General features: G+C 38.9%; 1 long non-coding RNA gene across 1 annotated transcript in view; it reads left to right on the top strand.

Moving 5' to 3' along the window:
- Positions 1-1,287, top strand: part of LOC139635775 (uncharacterized) — a 184,554-nt gene extending 183,267 nt beyond the window's left edge. Inside the window, exon 3 of the long non-coding RNA XR_011694288.1 lies at positions 1,218-1,287. This is a non-coding gene — a long non-coding RNA (uncharacterized lncRNA). The remainder of the gene's footprint in view (positions 1-1,217) is intronic.
- Positions 1,288-16,313: the final 15,026 nt, after the last annotated feature.

Below are 16,313 nucleotides of genomic sequence, written 5' to 3'. Positions count from 1 at the left end.
TAAAATCTTGTTTACAGAACCTTTAACCACTGGCCATTTGTAATATATCCATTTTCACCAGATGAATACAAATGAGGCATTTTGTAGTCATCAACTGCTGGAGCACAGAAGTGCAATATCTACTTTTGTTTTAAAGACAAGATAGAGACAGGTAAAGGCTCAGGTAAAAGTAAACTTTTTTCACTTTGTCATTATTGGGTATTGTGTGTAGAATTTTGAGGTAAAAAAATAATTTAATCTATTTTGGAAGAAGGCTGTAACATAACAAAATGTGGAAAAAGTGAAGCGCTGTGAATACTTTCCGGATGCACTGTAAGTAAACATTTTAAGGAAACCTTAAGAGGAAGACTCAAGAGTGTTTTGAACAACAGTTTTTATTTTAAGGAAATCTTAACTTGGACTTTAAGGAAGGTTTTTTGTAACTGGCCCCTGATCCTTGGTACTGGTCCTGGTCCTGGTCTTGGATTTAAACACACTGATTTGCTAGATTCTTTCCTCCAAAGACATACAAGTGAATTTGAAATTTTGAATTTTCAGTAAGTGTGAGTACAAGAGCGGATTTGTTAGTCTGTCTAGTATACTGTATTTATTAGCCTGGTGCCTGCTTCTCACACAGTGCATGCTAGGATAGGCTTCAGTAACCCTGTAACCCTGAAGAGGATGAACATTTTAGAAAATGGAAGTATGGATGAAGCCTTTCTCAGAGTGTTTAGAGGATTCCATCAGCCCCTATCATGGCCACACCTCTGACACTTTCAGGTCAGCTCACTCAGCTAGGAACTTTCCTAATAAATAATGACCGTTTGATCGCACTGTAAAACTCCAGTCTGCCATTCACCATGACACCTAGTGGTTAACAGCTCAACAAGAAACACCTGCATATATATCACAGTTTGGCTGAGGTAGTGAAAACATGCTGAAGCTCCTGGACTCTCTCTAGCCCACTGTGTCTGACACACACGCACACATACGTGCACGCACACACACTATAAAGACTTTAAAGGGAATAATGTGATGCCTGCATGTCTGTGTAGTATGCCAGTTTGACAATGCAGTGGTAAAGCTAAGCCCAGCTGACTCTCGCCCTGTCTCTCTGTCCTCCACAATACAGAAATCCATAATTCAGCTGTCACTGCTCTACCCCACAGCTAGCCCTATCACTGGATATGTGTGTTCTTGTTTTCTAACAACATTTTTTCTGGCTCTCTCCCCACCAGGTAAATCCCTGCCCGCCTTCTCACCTACACTAAAAGTAAGAAAATCAATACTTGTGATCTCGGTTTCTTTCTCTCTCCCTTTCTCGCACCCTTGTGCTCTGTCTTGCTCTCTGTGGTTTTACACACATACACACACGGCAATCATACAGAGGACTGATGCTTTTTTTTCTCCTGTGTTATTATTAATAAGATACCTGATATTGACAAACACAGAGGTGGACAATGGATAAATGCATGACTGAAGTGAAGTGAGTGTGATGAGATAACTGTGACTACTTTGATGCAATGTTGCAGGATTGTAGTATTTCTGTAAGGAACATTATTACACTCATATTTACATGTTACACAAGGCCTTCAGAAGCTGCTGCAGATTGAACAGACAGGCACATTATAAACACAATGAAATATGTAATGGTATAGCAACGTGAGTGCTATAAATAGCTCATAATGTTCTCTGTAGAAGACTGAGTTACAGTGGTAATTGCTCCACTCAAAATGGCGAAACCTTTGGTCAGAGCTCCAGCAACACTTGCAGTAAACAGAAGAACTTTATCTGACCACAATATTTCTACTTGTGGCTTTCATCAGGGTCATCAAAAAACACATTACAAGTACCATTTAAATAGGGTATGTAGGAAATTGAAAAAATGTAATGCAACTTCTACAAAGATAGGTCAGGCCTATGGTCTTGTGGCTTCAGGCCAGTTGTTGTCTCAGGCTGGTGGGGAATGTCCAACAGAGGACAAAATGTCAGACAAAATGTCCTCCAAAATGTGTCAATTTGATGTGGCAAAGGCCCACCCCAAGAACACTTGAACTTGAAGAAACTTTTCCAAACCACTGCAGATCCAAATACTTAATTATACTTAATTACACTATATTATATGTAATTAACACAAAAAACTGTAAACACAGTAAAAATTTGCTACCTGTGAAGTCCTCCTTCATACCCAGTAATAAAGATTAAAGAATCCAAAATGCTTCCCTCTTCCTCCTGAAAGAATCACATTACCACCTCTTTGGCTGGGGTTAATCACTTATATGCCTACACAAATATAAATGAAATGTGATTATCATTGAAATGTCTTGCAACAAGACTAGTTATATAATTTCTCTTCATAGACCTTCTATGTTCAGTGATGCACTCTTTAAGGGATATATTTTATCACACAGACATTGTATCATATAAATATTTTTTGTTGTACAGGTAATAAACCCTTGGTCACCACAACTGAGACACCATCAATTTCTTCTAAAGTGAAAACAGTTGTGGTAACTGCATTTTTTAGGGGCTCAAGCCCACGGTGGGCTGGGGGATGTATATGCAAGGCAACCCATCTCCCAGTACCAGCAGTGCTGGGAACCCTATTGTATTTATATAGATTTTTAGTCTTGTTCTTCTCCTCTATTATTTTTATTTTCCACCACTAAAACAGGTTGCACAGCCTAAACCGTTCAAGATAGTGCATTGCTTTTCATCAGGTAGGTAAAGGGGCTGGCACGTAACCCAGACGCAAAAAATGACACATGCCTAACAGTAGGGGGCACTATAATCAAGATAAACACATTTCGACTTGTAACTCCTTAACAATATGTCACACATTCAAAAACCTAATATATTCGTGTTCCGTGAATTGCTCTAAATCTCATGAGCTAGGCCACACCCATTTCCACCTGAAAGTTTTTTTTTGCAAATTCACTAAATATTCAAAACCTACTTTTTCAAACTCCTCCTACATTTTTTGACTGATCTGCTTGAAACTGGGCACATATAATCTTCAGTCCTCCCTCATTTAAAGTTTTCACTCACTATCACGTACCACTAACACATTTTTAGAGGTACGTTAAAAAAAAACTTATATTGTTGTATTCCCTGAATGGGGCTTAATCATATGACATAGGCCATCCTCACTTCCGCCACTAATTTTTTTTACCAAGTAGGTACATATGCAAAAGTTACTTTTTCAAGCTCCTCCTACAGTATAAGCCTGATCTGCCTGAAAATTTGCACATAACATCTCCACATGTGCCTGACTAAAAGCTATCAAAAGAATTTTTGTGCTTTAAGAAATTCCCAAGTTATGAGCAAACAAAATCTTTTAACAACCTAAAAAAAACACATATTGTTGCATATCTTTGTCAAAGAAAATGCTATCAACATGAAACATATTCCTTTGGAAGGTCATTCACAGTCTCTCTTTTAAATTTGGAACAAATGGGATGATAGGGGCTGCCAAAAATCACAAAACCTTACATGTCATAACAGTGGCTCAGATTTGTACAAAATTTGGTATGCAAGATGTTGGGTGATTGCTGAGTGCAGGGATAAAGTTTGGTGATGATTGGTCAAAGTGGGCGGGACTTATTCCAGTTATACCAGTTACAATACGCTTCCCATTACATTGACAACTGCAGCTCTGACGCTGGCATGGAACTCTTCAGCAGCTTGTAGGGTTCTCCATCTCTGAAAAGCCAGACAAGTTTTGGCTCCACAGTCGGACTGAGAAAGAGATTCAACCCCGGACTGGCCACACAAATGACACTGAGGGAGCCGATAAAAACTTTAAAAAACTCTATGACCTGATGCCTGGCATGATGCCTGGGATTTGCTCCAGTCTGCATTGGCTCTGGGCTTATATCTTTCGTTGTTGGAGCTTTTGTACCTGAAGAATGTGATTTCTTCAGTGGAGGAATTTCTGGAAGGTTGCTTTCATCTGAACAATGTGCCATCTCACGAATAGGTGATTACTGTCTGACATGCACAAACATGCACACTCAGAGATACTCAGATTACAACATGTCAAGGGGGTTTGACTTCATTCTCTGCTCACAACAGCATATAAAAATAGTTGTTTCTTGGTACACTGAAGAAAAAATATAAACATAATACTTTTGTTTTTGATCCCATTTCAGTGAGAAGAACTTAGACCTAGACTTTGGCTAGACCCACAAAAGGTTTCTTTCTCAGAATTGTATTCACAAATGTGTTGAAAGCTGTGTTAATGAGTACTTGACAGGTGTGACATATCAAGATGTTGATTACGCAACATGATTTCTGCACAGATGTACCTTGGGCTGGTCACAATAAAAGGGCCACTTCAAAATGTGAAGTTTAATTTCCAAAGAGGCAACTATTAGGTACTGAACTGTGGATTTCACATGACCTGGGCTACAGCTGTGCATTTTTGTTGAGAGGGTCGTGGATCACAAAATGAGTCAGCATCTGGTGTGCCATTTGCCTCATGAAGTGCGACACATCTCCCTTGTGCAGAGTTGATTAGGTTGTTGGTTGTGGCCTGTGGAATCTTTGGCCACTCCTCTTCAATGAATGTGTGAAGTTGCTGGATATTGGCAGGACGTGGAACATGCTGTTGTGCACACAGATCCATCCAATGTTCTGTGGGTGACATGTCTGGAGACTACACAGGTCATGCAAAAAGTGGGATGTTTTGAGCTTCATCATCCTGCAACATGAGGCGATGGCACTACAATGGGCCTAAGTCTGACCTTTCGTCATAGTATATATTTTGTGTTTATAGAATAGATTTCAACTCATGAAAAATGGGAGTGAAAACAAATGTGTTGCATTTATATTTTTTTTCCAGTATATAGTAGTGTTTAAAATCTTGTATATGCAACGTATTATGTAAAGATGTTTGCCTATCTTATTCAGGATATGAAATCAAGTTTTCAAAAACTGTCATATCATTACACAATATGTTTCAAGATACATTTTCATTTGCACATCTGTTGACAGGTCACACACTACTGTAAAAATGTGGTAACACTATTTTTTCATGAGTTCATCTTTTCCATCACTGTACCAAATTACATGGCTCTTTGCTGGTAATTTCAGAGGAATTTATTAGGAAATGACAGATCCACAAAATGCAGGCCAAAATATTGTGCAACAATGTTACCGCACTATCATCTTTTACATTTAATTACACATATGTTTAAAATAGGTTTAACATATTTTAACCAAGTCTGGTGAAAAGAAGTGTTAACCAGTCAAGGACTAAACCAAGACTTCATCCATGTTCATTTACTTTATTTCTGTCATTTATTGTTAACATTTCTTTGGTATTGTTCTCCACTTGCATTGTGTAAAAACCTGTCGTACTTTAGTGATCAACTGTGATTTTTCGGACTTGTGAAGCTATTCTCTGTCTTTTTCATGCAAAGAAGCGAAAACCTGTCTGCTGACCTTCAATCACCTGGCTTAGCCTGGACAGATCAGGAGGCAAGTAGTGAGAAAAAATCCAAAGACAGAAGGCAAGCATTAGTCTTCTTGGAGCAGACAGTTAAATTTGTGCCATATATTTCATGTAGAATTATACATTTTGGCTTTGATTTACAAAGTCCTTTATAGACCATATGAATGACCAGTGTAATCCTGTGTTGACCTGGGATGATGAATGTGAAGAGAACAATTCCTCTCCACTAGCCAGAGGTTTGAGGATGAGTCTGCCTGGATATAGAAAGAAAGAAACAGGAAAAGATTAAAGGAAAGAGGAGAATAGAAGGGAAATTAAACCATCCAGGCCTTGTTGGTTTAATCCACCTGAGCTAGGTGTAGAAAGAGGAGGGAAAAGAAAGCCAGGAATAAAGTGACTAAGAATTTAATCTCTGTTGGCCTGGTGCTAGTAGAAATCCAAGAACGGTTTAAGTGGACATTAGATTAACTGTCATCACCCTGATGTTAGAGTTACACAAGACTAGGTATAAACTATTACAAGGCTGGGCCATGTAATGGTGTGAACTGTGAGCTTAGGGCTACACCTCTTGCTATTGGCAGTCACCCAGATACCCTGATTTCCAGACTGCTCAGGAGCTGCAGGAATCTCACCTTAAACTACATTACACTTAAACTACTTAAACTACTATTACATGTACCATTACCATTAAGGATGCAGAGTAATGACAAAACATCAAACACCAAGCACAGAACCTTGAGTCAAAGTTTTGCATGCATCAAAAATTCAGCAAATTCTTGATGCATGCAAAACTACAAATCAATCAACTGAAGTCAATCTGATGAATAGGACCTTTAATGCCAATTAAATGTCCCAGTCTCCATGAGATCTAACAAGACAACTTATATGTCCGATGCAATTAGAAGGTCATTTGTAACTTTGACCAGTGCTGTCTGTCTCTGTGTTATGATGCATCCAAATCCTGTCTGAAAATCTTCAAAGAAATGTTTGCTCTGAAGTCACACAACTGATTGACTTTTGCTTTCTCGAGGATCTTGGAGAGAAATAGAAGGTTAGATACAAGTCTAACGCTAAAACACCTGGATCAACACCTGGATCATTGGATGAGGTTTAATTACAGCTACTTTAAAGGTCTGTTGAATATGTCCTGTTCATAAAGACAGATTAATCATATCTAGTAAAGAAGTGTTAATTAAGGGTAAAACTTACTTAAACAGCATAGTTGTGATCAGGTCTAAGAGACAGATTGATGGTTTAGATGAAGAAATCATTGAAGTTAGTTGGTGGGGGTCAATAGATATACATCAGGTTTAAAGGCTATTTCTAAGTTTCATGTGTTTGAGGATAAATAACATTTTCTTATTTAGAATAATCAGGGTTGATCATCTGATGTAACATTCTTCATATGTTTTGTTGATAAAAACATCTAAATCATCCTCTGTGGAGACTTTATTAATTTATGAACACAATAAATAATAATTTCCCTCTAATTTCTTCTATACACAGGCCCGCAGTATTTCCCTTACAATATTTATCCCCAGTCAATAAAACCATAAATGAATTTAGCTGCACTATTTCATAATCATATTATAAAATTTCAACAAATTGAACATAATTAAATTCATAGTCATTTTGCACAATTTCATACCAATTGCAATAAATTCTGACCTTCCTTTTATACATTGGCCAGGCAGCAGTCATAGGTGGAGGAGTGAAGCAGAGGAAGCAGGAATGCAACGGGAGAAAATATACAGTTAGCCTGAGTTAAAGGAGAATTACCTGAGAAGAGAAAAGCAAAGATGGAAGTAGATAATAGATGATAGGAAGATAAACACCCACAAACTCCCACAGATAGTCCACTGGATCAGAATATACAGGAGTCAACTCTCAGTAGACGTCTATAGAAGGTGAAAGAGACAACAAACAAGCGCAAGATACTCGAAAGATGAAAACTTTGAAAAGTAAACTTCCAAGAGGCAATAAAAGATAGGAGAACACTGAAAAAGGCATTGGCAAAGAGAGCTAACTAGAAATTAAAAAAACACAAGAATCACAGAAAAAAATAAAATAAAAATAAAACTGAGCTCAACTCAAGAACCCACTCATCAAGAAAACATTGCTCTTCCACAATTCCACATTAAAGAATTTAATCAAAACAAAAATAATGTAGTCACCCTTCAAGTTTTCAATCCATCAGGCAGGGTTTGAACCCCAGACATAGCTGTTTGAGCTGACACACAACACACTGCAAAAGAGAAGGACTACTGACAAAAAACCCACTTATATTCACACAAAAACCCTGATGATTCAAGATTTTTACCATAATTCTGCATTAATGATGACTGGCAAACAGGACACAATAACATGGACAAAAAAAAAAAAAACACCAGAGAATGACTCTGACTAATACAATATTCAACCTATACAGGTAGTTCATCACAAAGGAAAAAAAAATGTAAAACTCACTTATTCATCCCTCTGTGCTTTACGTCCAAATTCTGTTACAGCATCAACACCATTAGATCAAAAAGCATGCTAATGCCAATACCATGATAATCCACAGCTGACGCTTGGTATGAACAGCTGGGCTACTGCTTGCATGACACAGACTGGCCATCATACTGCATTAGTGGGCTAGTGGTCCACAAACCAATAAAGTTTTTTTTTTTTTTTATTGGCCCTGTGTGTTTCTTTTCAGGCCCTCTTTGTGTGCCAGGGGCTGGGCTTACTGGCTAATCACAATCAAGCTCCCCCACCCCCATGGCCCCATAAATGTAAGGGTTCCCCCACCTTTAAACCCTGGTTGTAGCAATGCTCCTCTTGCATTATTCACAAAGGCAAATGTTAGCTTGTTTAGGCTAACATAGCAACAGATGAGTGCTCACAACATTAGTAGGCTACAGTCGTCGCTGTTCAGTCTGTCACAACATAATGCTTTTTTTTTTTGCCGTGGTATCAAATTTGGTATAAAGAATTGCGGAATTTCATTGGTACTGGTACCAAATTTCTCTTATCGGGACACCCCTTGTAGTTTTGATGTTCAGTTTGTGTATTGATATCAGAATATTTTTATGATAAAAATATGAGCATAAAACACTTATACTTTATATGTGTTTCAATAATGTATGCAGGAGGTTTCCTGTAGTGTTTAAGAGAGTATGGTGATCGGGATAGCTCCTGAAGTAATCCCTGCCATTCTTAGACATTCCTTGAAAATAAGAACACCCTTTGATCCTTGACGAAAGTGAATGATGGAAACAGACTGTCTGTCACACACACAAATACACACAGACACGTATACATGTTACAGTCTGGCATTTGAGCTAATGACATGGAAATAAATTTGAAATGGAGCTGCGTATTGAAAGTCCACTTGACATTTGCAGCCTAAGGTGTAAGATTTCTGAAGGTGTGAAAGGGCTTTTTCTTATTTATTTATTTTTTTTATTCATCTGCATCACAGTCAGACTGGCATTACAGCCTTGTTTGTTTGATGCTCATCATGTTTTCACCATGGCATAGCACTGAGTCACTTACTTAACAACAAATCCAAACAAATCCAATTCAGAGACATGTTTTTGTTGTGTTCGGACATGGACAAAATTGTTGGTACCCTTCTGTTAAATAAAGAAAAACCCACAATGGTCACTGAAATAACTTGAAACTGACAAAATGAATAATACATAAAAATTTACTGAAAATTAACTAATGAAAATCAGACATTGCTTTTGAATTGTGGTTCAACAGAATCATTTTAAAAAACAAACTAATGAAACTGGCCTGGACAAAAATGATGGTACCCTGAGAAAAGATTGAAAATAATTTGACCATAAGGACATGTTAAACTAAGGTGTGTCCTGTAATTAGCATCACAGGTGTCTTCAATCTTGTAATCAGTCAGTCTGCCTATTTAAAGGGTGAAAAGTAGTCACTGTGCTGTTTGGTATCATGGTGTGTACCACACTGAACATGGACCACAGAAAGCTAAGGAGAGAGTTGTCTCAGGAGATTAGAGAAAAAATTATAGACAAGCATGTTAAAGGTAAAGGCTATAAGACCATCTCCAAGCAGCTTGATGTTCCTGTGACTACAGTTGCATGTATTATTCAGAAGTTTAAGGTCCACAGGATTGTAGCCAACCTGCCTAGACGTGGCCGCAAGAGGAAAATTGATGACAAATTGAAGAGATGGATAATACGAAGTGTCAGTGTCAGATTGCACCATCTGTCGCTGTTTCAGCCAAAGTGGACTTAATAGAAGACGACTGAGGAGGACACTACTATATTTAGCTTTTTGGCAAGTCACATCAGCTCTATGTTCATAGGCGCAAAAATGAAGCATACAAAGAAAAGAACACTGTACCTACTGTGAAACATGGAGGTGGCTTGGTTATGTTCTGGGGCTGTTTTGCTGCTTCTGGCACAGGGTGTCTTGAATCTGTGCAGGGTACAATGAAATCTCAAGACTATCAAAGCATTCTGGAGCGAAATGTGCTGCCCAGTGTCAGAAAGCTTGGTCTCAGTCACAGGTCATGGGTCCTCCAACAGGATAATGACCCAAAACCCACAGCTAAAAACACCCAAGAATGGCTAAGAACAAAACATCGGACTATTCTGAAGTGGCCTTCTATGAACTCCTAAATGTTATTGAACATCTGTGGAAGGAGCTGAAACATGCAGTCTGGAGAAGGCACCCTTCGAACCTGGGACAACTGGAGCAGTTTGCTCATGAGGAGTGGGCCAAAATACCTGTCGACAAGTGCAGATGTCTTATTGAGAGTTACAGGAATTGCTTGATTGCAGTGATTGCCTCAAAAGGTTGTGCAACAAAATAATAAGTTAAGGGTACCATCATTTTTGTCCAGGCCAGTTTCATTTGTTTGATTTTTTAAATGATTCTGTTGAACCACAATTCAAAAGCAATGTCTTATTTTCTTTTTTTTTTTGATACTTTTTATTTAGTTCTTTTCAGTTTAAGGGGAAACAGGTTGACAACAAACTGTCAAAAACTTAAAACAAAACAACATACAGGCAAGAACATGGGGGCTCCTCTGTCAATCTTGTATTTAATGTCCAATGTCTTTACTTGCTAACGTGTAGCGTCCTCAATTGTTTTGATGAAAGCAGTCCATTTCTCCCATTTCCTGGGAAAGATCTCTCCTCTAGATCTGAGAGAGAAAGTTATCTTTTCCATTAAACATATTTCCTTCACTCTGTCCATCCATTGATTAAGGCTTCAGTCAGAATATCTATCACTGCATTACCTTCTCTGGACAGTGATGGTTTGATTCTTTTATCATAGTAATCTCTTATCTGCAGGTAACGGAAGAAATCTTTGTTTTCTAGTCCGTATTCTTTTTGTAACTCACTGAAACTTTTAAAGAGCCCTCTGTGTGTTAGTGTGCATATTGCTGTTATGCCCTTGTCCCACCAATGCCTGAATCCAGCATCACTGATTCCTGGTTCGAATCTGGAATCTAGAGCAGGCCAAATTAGTAATTTGCTGTCTCCCTCCATATTGTATTCTTTTACCATCTTGCTCCAGATAACCAGTATTTGTTGAATAATATCATTTTTGCTTTGTTGAGCCAGTTTGTTTCCTATATCTCCTAATATTGCCTGAGTCCGGAAACCTTCTATCTTGGCCTCTATGTCTTTCCATCTTGCCTGATATATAGGGCAGCATGTACGCACCAAGAACTTTACTTGAGCTGCGTAAAAGTATTGTTTCAGATTAGGTAAGGACAGCCCCCCATCTTCTTTTTGTAGCTGGAGTGTCTTATACCTGACCCTTGGTCTCTTTCCGGCCCAAATAAATCTGGATATAAGTTTGTCCCAGTGTCTGAATTGAGCCTCTGGAATCATCTGTGGGATAGATTGGAAAAGGTATAACAGTCTCGGTACCACATTCATTTTGATTACCTCAATTCGTGTTTCAAAGTCCATGTTAAAAGCTGACCACCGTCCAATATCCGTCTTGATATCATTGTTAATGTTATTATAATTTATTTCAAATGTTTTGATGAGATCTTTTGCTAATACCACGCCCAGATATTTAATTGCTTTGGAATTCCATTTAATTCTATATTTTTCCCTAATTTCTCGACCTGGGGAGTAATTCAGTGTAAGAACTTGTGTTTTTGCTATGTTTAATTTATAGCCTGAATATTTACCATAGTCTTCTAATATTGACATCAGATAAGGAAAGGTCCTATCTGGGTCCTGGAGAGCCACAATGACATCATCAGCGAAGAGCCCTATGCAATGCTCCTGCGCTCCTATATGGATTCCTTTTAAGATGTTACTTTGTCTGATCATTTGTGCCAGCGGTTCAATAAAGATAACAAACAATGTGGGGCTAAGACAACAGCCTTGACGAGTTCCTCTCTGTAGGCTAAATCTGTCAGATAGGTGTCCATTAAGTTTTATTCTCGCTGTGGGTTCTTGGTAGAGGCCTTGAATACACCGTACTAACTGATCTTGAATCCCTAGCTTCCCCAAAACCTGATACAGAAACCTCAAATTGACACAGTCAAAGGCCTTTTCTGCATCAAGGCTCACCAGAACTCCTCTCAGGCCCTGTCTTTGGATCTGGTCGATTATGTGAAGGACACGTCTGATGTTGTCCTGAGTCTGCCTGCCTGTGACGAAACCTGATTGATCTTCATCTATCAAGTCAGACATAAAATCCTCAAATCTTTTGGAAATTATTGAAGTGAAGATTTTATAGTCCACATTTAAAATTGAAATGGGTATATAGGATTCACAAAGCTCTTTGTTTTTGCCAGGCTTTGGAATAACAGAAATTATGGCCTCTTTCCATGAAGGGGGCAGTTTGCCCTCTGTCAGAGTCAGATTGAAAGAATTCAGAAGTAGCGGGGTTAATTCCTCCCTAAATGTTTTGTACCACTCACTGGGGAATCCGTCACTACCTGGTGTTTAGTTTGATTTTAATCTGTTAATTGCAGCATTTAGTTCCTTTTTTGTGATGTTGGAAATTAATTTTCTATTTTGCTCTTTTCCAATGGCCGGTAAGTCCAATGAGTCAAGGAATTCTTTGATTTCACTCTCTCCCCTCGCTGTGGGCGGGGTGTATAAGTTTTCATAGTATTCTTTGAAAACCCTATCTATTTCTTCAGGTTCAAACAGTAATTGTTTTGTTAGGGGGTCTCTAATCTTATGTATTGTATGAGAAGCTTGCTGAACCTTAAGTCTTCTTGCCAAATATTTAGTTGCTTTAGAGCCAGACTCATAATAGGTCTGTTTTATGAATCTTAGTTTTTTCTCAACCTCTTGACTTAGGATGTCATCTATCTGTCGTCTCACACTGATTATTTGTTGTAAAACTGGCTCATCTTCATTATTATTCTTATGTTGTTGTTCCAGTGTTATTAGTTGTTTAACCAACTTCCTACAGTCTTCCTCTCTAGTCTTTCTTTGGTAAGCTGCCCTCGCTATTAACCTTCCTCTCATTACAGCTTTAACCGTGTCCCGTAGTATGGTAGAATCCACTGGACTGTCAAAGTTGTCCTCTATACAGTCTTTAATCTCTTTCTTAATCTCCTCCTGTGTTTTCCTGTTATTCAGCATACCCACATTCAGTCTCCATAGTGTATTCTTATTTCTCCTGTTTAAGTGGATATTGAGGTAGGTGATACTGTGATCAGACAAATCAGTTACCCCTATTTTACATTCCTCTACTCTGTATCTGTCTATTGTGTTCATGAAAAAATAGTCTATTCTGGAGTACACTGAGTGTGGAGCTGAATAATGCGTGTAGTCCTTCTCTAACGGATGGAGTTCTCTCCATACATCAAACATCCCCAATTCAGCGAGCAAGGTGCTGACAAGTTTCAATAGATGAGTCTTACTTATTTTGCTATTAGTTGTGTCTAGTTTAGCATTTAGGATCATGTTGAAATCCCCTGCACAGATTAGAATTCCTTCATTTGCCTGGGCTATGATCTCAAACAGTAATTTCAAAAACATTTGATCAGAGTTAGGTGGCACATAGACATTAACCAAAGTAACTAGATTATTGTCCAATTTACCTTTTACTATTACATATCTCCCTTCTTTGTCGTTTATTTTTTTAATGATTTCAAAACTGACGCAATTGGAGATTAATATAGCAACTCCTCTCTTTGGACCTTTTTTAAATGAGCTAAAGAAAGCATTTTTAAATCCAAATTTCTTCAGTTTATCGTGTTCTTGCTGAGGTAGATGCGTTTCTTGTAAATATATCACTTGAATTCTTTCTTTCCTCAATTTAGCCATTACTTTTCCTCTTTTAATTGGATTATTTAAGCCGTTCACATTTAAGGACGCTATTCTCACATTGTTACACTGCATCATTTATAAAAAATAAAGACATAAAGCATCGGTAGCCCCACTAACATTGCCAAAACGGTGGCGTAGAACAAACAGAGCACACGTAACAGACGCACTTCCAAACAATTGAGGATCTCTCCGTCCTCCAGCAGTCTGATCCCGTTGGTGGATCTAGGGAAAGCCCTCTTGGATAAAGAGGGGCCTAACTTAGTAATGACAAGACCTACCGTGAGGGTTTTGGTCATTCTAAATGAGTCCAACGTGAAAACTTTGAAAAAAAAAAAAACCTTGAAAAAATACGCAACCCAGACCTCCGATAGTCACTTTGATTTTAGCATAGGAATAGCAGGATGATTATTACTCTGACGACTAGAAACATAGGCTGTGTCTGAACATTCCTACCGGTTTATTTATTTCTCCGCTCTTAATCAAAGAATCTTCGAAACTCTTGCAGCTTTTCCTTGGCGCGTCCCGCTGCTGATGAGCGGCTCCTCCGGGGACTCTCTGCCACTCCATGGCTGTGCGGAGCTGTGGCTCCCGCCCGTCCGCCGCCGCGGTCGTCGGTGTTTTCTCTGCGAGTCCGCGTCTCTCCAACTCCTCCTTCACCTCCTCAGCGCTGTTGTAGGTTAGGGTTCCCGTTTCCCAATGGATCCTCATCCTGGTGAATGGCGTTTGAAACCGGACGCCTTTCTCCTTAAAGATTCTTTTAGCGGCGTTATACTCCTTTCTCTTTTGAACAAACTCTGTCGTGTAGTCATGGTCGAATGACAGGACTTTGTTTCCCAGCTGTATTTTCTTACTCCATACCTCTCTCAGGACTTTCTCTTTGGTAGTGAATTGCAGAAAATTCACGATGATGGGTCTCGGCTGAGCTCCGTCTGCAGGCTTCTGTGCAAGTGACCGATGCGCTCTTTGAATTTGGAAATTAAAATCCGGCAGGTGAAGTTCGCGTCGGAGCAGGTCTTGGATAAACTTGGCCTCAGACTCGCCCTCTTCTCCCTCTGTAACTCCGTAGATACGGAGATTATTTCTCCTTGATCTGGATTCCAGGTCGGTTAACTTATCCTGAAGAGCTTTTTGTTCTCTCAGTGAGATGACCAGAGCATCGTTAGCTTCCTGTGCCCAGTGTTCCAGTTTTCCAATCCACGTCTCGGCCTCTGAGATCTTGCCGCTCTGTAGCTGCTGTTCAGTGGCGACTTTAGTAAATTGCCGGTTTATATCTTGTTTGAAATCGTCCAAGTCTTTTTTCACGTCGCGCCTCAGTGTTTCGCCAAATGAGCGAAGGGCATCTTTTATTTCTGTTTTAAATTCCCGTATCTCTTTGCTGATAGTTTCCAGATCCGAGCCCGTATCCGCTTCACTTTCAGCGGGGTGTGTTGTTTCATGGCTGCCGTCTTCATCTATTTCGTGACAAGCTAGCGATTCCTCCATTTCGTCTGTCGCCGTGTTTCTAGTCTGAGTGAGTCGAGTTTTCCTTCCCATTCCAACTTTTCCCCGGTCGCACTTATGCCAGTATGAATGTTAGCTCTAGTTATTCGAGTTTTCGGGGAGTTTTTACCCTTGACTATCGGGAGCTCTGATGCCGCGCAGCCTACCACTCCATGTCCAAACCGGAAGTCCGCAATGTCTTATTTTCATTAGTTAATTTTCAGTAATTTTTTATGTATTATTCCTTTTGTTGGTTTCAAACTATTTCAGTGACCATTGTGGATTTTTCCTTCTTTAACGGACAGGTACCAACAATTTTGTCCATGTGTGTATGCTTAAATCTTTACTGACGTGGAGAGAGTTACTTTGTTCCAAAATATTAGGAGAGGGAAATGCAAATATAGCACTTTCTGTTGGCTCAGGGCATACAGCCCAAGTGGAGCTCAAGCTCACCTAATCACAGAGCTTCAGCAGCACAGGGTAAAATCACAGACTGTATATAAAGATGGATGTAGCCTCCATGACATCATCCATATGTTTCTGAGGAGCAGTTTTCAAGCTCAGAGTGGTCTGCTCCTTCTCCACCATAATGGCAGTGCAAGTGAAAATTTTCTGTTCTGTTGACGGATAATTATGTTATTTTAAGTAACATTTCTCTCATTTTATTGCTTTTTTCCTTGTTTTTTGTGAGCTGAGTTTTTGCAGGATTAACATTATGTCCCTGTGGTACTAACTAACTGAGCTGATTACATTCAAACACAGCAGGCCTAATAACCTAAAACAACAGGCCTAATGACCAGAGGCAATTTAACAACAATATAAACCCATATTAATTATAGTGTCATAATATAGAATTATTATTTATTAAATAAAACAATTTTTACCTTTACCTTACCTTCTTTAACTGTTTGAAACACATTTCTATAATTGACATGATTTTAAAGATATTGTTTTTGCCCAAACGATTAAAATGTGAATATGTAGATCAAAGAAATCAAAATTTTTTGGCAGCATGCTTTTTAGTCACCCGTAGTAAACTCAGTTTTTGAACCTCTGTGTTTCTAAAACCATGGTGGAGAGGAAAAAGACACTCCTAGTCTCTCATTTCCCATCAATCTCTC

Source organism: Trachinotus anak, unplaced genomic scaffold (genome assembly GCF_046630095.1).
Source record: "Trachinotus anak isolate AG129_WGS33_773 ecotype Australia unplaced genomic scaffold, CSIRO_AGI_Tana_v1 ptg000019l, whole genome shotgun sequence".
Lineage (NCBI taxonomy): Eukaryota > Metazoa > Chordata > Actinopteri > Carangiformes > Carangidae > Trachinotus > Trachinotus anak.
Note: the sequence above shows the minus strand (reverse complement) of the source record. Positions and strands in the feature narration are given on the sequence as shown.